A 4471-nucleotide genomic window follows, 5' to 3' on the forward strand; every position below is an offset into this window, starting at 1 on the left:
TCACTTCTGGTATAATTTGATTTCTGGAGAAGTTTCACTGCTTCTCATCACTCTTTTCAATTTTAACTGGTCGACTAAATACTTAGATACATCAGATGGTGGAAACTGGATTAACAACTAGGGATGTCCAGATCCCATCACATGATCGGAAATTGGAACGTGATCGGAACCGATTACGTGGTTTCAGACTTGATCGGAATCAGACGTTACCTCCCGATCAGTACTCGGATATATATATAATAGGGCTATCAATGACTCTGTGGCTTGTTGCTTTGGGTGAGAGAGGCCTTGGGTTCAAGAGTCGGATGAGCTGTTTCCTTCGCAAAATTATGCAGTAGGTAATAGGTTTGAAGAGGAGAGAAAAACACTGGGGGGAAAGCCTGATGTAGTCAATGCCCTGTGATGCTGTGCGAAGGTGCAGGACATCACGGCCAAGATAGCACAAATGATCGCAATGAGTGACCTGCCATTCGCCTTTGTAGAGAACCCTAAAAGTATCGGATCAGGACTCCGTATTGGCAGATACTCAAAATAAAACAACTCAGACTCAAGGGCAACAAAACCTGATCGGGACATCCCTATTAACAACTTGTAGGCATGACTCCCATCTTTCCAAAGGGGACTAAACAGCAATGAACAAAGTTATAGCCACACCCTGTAAGCTCTGTACTGCTCATGTGAGCTCTGTTTCTTGCCTACAAATTGGCGCCATTACAAGCATGCTGAATTAACTGTTGTAATGTGCCCCTGATAAACAGACAGCTATCACTGGATTCCTATGATAAAACTTCAAAATTGATTATTCTCAATCAAGTTTGAAGTGTTCATTAGCTTATCCTGCTGAATGTCTACACAGCAATGACTTAAATTACTGTTTAATTATCCCATGTGATGTTAATCTTATTAAAATAAAGCAATAGTAAAATGTTACAATGAATGTAAAATATTCTCAGAATCTTCCTTCACTTCTCCCGGAGCCTCCTCGTCGCTTTGTGTTGCTTGCGCGTGCTGCTAATGAGAGAGGCTGAGGTGAAACCAGAGCAGGTTATTTGATAAAGCTCTCTCTAAAAGGAAATGACAACAAAGAGAATCTCTACCTTGATTTCACTTGCTGTCCTCAGAGTGCCGTCACTACGTATGCATGATTAACAGACCTGCTAATTCAATTAGTGTAACAAGTCATAGTATTTTCCTTACACCGTTGTAATTCTGATGCACTAGTGATGCATTTACATTGTTAATTGAAGATACTTTTTCATGTTCAGCATATGAATGAATCCTTTAGGATTGAGAGCAGTCTGCTGTCATTAATGCTGTTAGAATACCCCGCTCATATCAGTGTTGGCACAGAGTCATTACTCTACATCCACAATGTACCTGCTAATGCATGTACGCATTAAATACAAGGAGGCCCAGCTCTGCCCAGTGTGTCATCAGGTACAATGTGCTGCTTGTGTTAACACAGTGCTACGTTTCATGTAACAAGTGCAGCTTACGTGACAGATCATGGCACAGGAAGTGATCTCCTCCTCCCTGCAAACACAGGCGTACAGCAGGAAATATGCAGTGATGCTAAAATACAGGAAAAAAAGATGATTTATCTGAGATGCTTTCAGTCCACAGCTGCACAGACTTCAGCTTTAGCATCACATATGTTAATTATTGTATTTATTTCCTTGGTAGATAATCCAATGTACACAATGTTATTAAATTCTGTTCTTAATACTTTCTGTTCTCACATATTGTACTCCTGTATTGAGCTGTAAAGCGAAATTGTCTATAAATCGTTACCATGGCCACACATTTACACACATACAACATCCTGCAATAAATACACACTTTAGCACAAACTGTGTAATATTGCAATAAACAGTCATCAACAAATCCATGTTTTTGTACAGTTTGAAAAAGTTTTGCTAAAAATTAAAATGCCCAACTTGTGAAACTATAATTACAGATTTTCACTTTTCTTGCCAGAGTTCACAATAACAGTATTGTTGCCTATCTAGAAAAAAGTTGGTAAAAATAAAAAATAAAAAACTTTTTGTGTGTTTTGGCAAAACAAAAAAGTCTGTGACTATAACCAGAGTCCAACAACATTAGGTTATCTCTAGCTGAAAGAATTCTAAGTCTGTGTTTTTTGTAGGATTGTGTTTTGTGCTTTACACTGTTGTAAATATACAACTTTATTCACATCTCATAGAAACCTACCAACAACATACATGGACGGCAGAGTGAAATTATTTTATCAAAATAATTTATGAATAATTTAGAAATTCCCATAAACACCTCTTATATTGTGTCAGATTCATACATAATAAATATTTCAGCAGACAGAATCAGATCTTTCCATCACTATAAAGCACCTGAAGGCCCCTCTCTTCTGCTGACAACTATTTACCAAAGCTAGAAGCTGATGAAAATACAGTGTCTTGGTTGAAATTTGGAAAGGTATTTCTTCGTGCTTTGGCACTATTCTAATCCAGAGGGGAGGGAGAAACACGAATATGAGGACTATGTTTGATTTATAATGTACCAGTAGTAGGAATCTATCACTGAGTGCAACTACTTGATGGAAAATTGGCTTCTTGCTCTCTGACAAAAGCCTGTGTTTGAAGCACAGCCTGCGCGCTCAGAGGAAGAGGAACAGTGAGCGGGGCTGCGTTACAAGTGTATACTGTATGGTCTTCCTGTGGAGGATTGTGCTGTAGCGTGAAAAACAGAGAGACAGAGAGAGAGAGAGAGTCCACCTCTCTCATGGATGGACCGATGCATACATTAATGAGGATGGATGATGTGCTCATCATGTGCTTTCAGGTTCAGCTTTGTGAGGCCCTAATGTGAAAGCGGAATAGTTCAGTGGTCATGAAAATTTCATCAGCTGCCATAAAGAAAGACTGCAAAGTAGCCATTAGACAGACAATTTTAATAAGGTAGAGGGAAAAAAAGTAGTTAAGCTGAGGCTCTGAGTGTAATTTGAATTTCACTACAGAGGGCTGAAGTAAAACTTTGAATGCAGTTTTTTTTGTATGACTGGCACATAAATTTATTATTGAATCTGTAGCCCATTGAGTTTCATTTGAAAGTCCATGTGGGATTCAGGTGCTGTGGATGTTAGGCTCCTGTGGGAACGCTGTGATGATTTTTCGGAGAAACTGAGACTTAGGAAGGATGCATGCAGTTCTGTCTGTATGTAGATTACACTGAGAGTACAGTGACCAAAAGAAAAACAATTGTGAAACTGCTCCAAATGTTGCGTAGATGATGGGTAAAGAGGGTGGACACATGCTCTCTGTTCCTTCCCAAGGACAAGTTCTGAAAAAAGGAGCATCATGAATATTGAAGAATGACATGTGTACCTGCTACTGTACAGTATGTCTACATTGTGTGGAGCCTGCAGACTGAGAGATTTACACATGTAAATTCTCTCTGTTACCTGTTGTGTGTTCTCTCTTTTTTCCCCCCATAACGTTCCCTAAGGTCCTTACATATTTAATGTGACTTAGAGTGTGTGAGGTAATTAAGAGCACAGAGCAGCTTATTGATTAAACTACCCACCTGAGACTTTACACTAACAGACCACTGCAGCTCCTCCCATAAGGATTGATCAGGCCAGACAGGTTTGTGTTTTTACAGGCTTAACAAAAAAGACCAGTTATCAGACCCTAGTTTTATGATTTAATAGGATATTCACACTGCTATTTGCTATTTCTACAGTTTTATTTTAATGATCCACATTTTAGCAGTTTTCTATCTACTCAAAGTACTTAAAGTGCTTTACAGAGCTTCACTCTGCAGACACTGAGCTCTGGTGTCTTTCCCATGGAAGTAGCAGCACCCCTTCTGCTGCTGTAGTCCATCTTCTTCAGGGTTAGATGTGTGAAATGCTCTTTTGCAGACCTCAGTTGGAAGCGGTGCTTATTTGAGTTCTTGTTGCCTCTCTGTCAGCTCCAACCAGTCTGATCCTTCTCCTCTGACCTTTGTAGACCATTCTCAGGTTGTGTGTGAAAATCCCAGCTGATCAGCACTTTCTGAAACACTCAGACCAACAACCATACCACATTCAAAGTCACTTCGATCCTCTTTCCCCTTTATTCTTATGCTCGCTTTGAGCTTCAGCATGTCATCCTTCATGATCATGTTACTGGGTTGCTACCATGTGATTGGCTGCCTGATCCTTGTTACATATCACTCTCCTGGTGTATTTGCCTGCTACTAAAAAACCCAGTAGTAACTATTACATAATATAAAACAGCACACATTATAACCTTTATTTTGAGATATGTGAGCACACTAATAATTTTCCTACAGTCCTCTATCTACACTGAGAAACTGAGAATGTAAAGAAACAGAAGGATTCATAATTAAGAATCACGGTAAGAGCAGAAAAGACTACTTTGTACCAACAGTAATGCTGTCGCTACAAAAATATTGTATTATGATGACAGTAGATGTGAGAGCAAACATAATG

This window comes from Parambassis ranga, chromosome 4 (genome assembly GCF_900634625.1).
Source record: "Parambassis ranga chromosome 4, fParRan2.1, whole genome shotgun sequence".
Taxonomy (NCBI): Eukaryota; Metazoa; Chordata; class Actinopteri; family Ambassidae; genus Parambassis; species Parambassis ranga.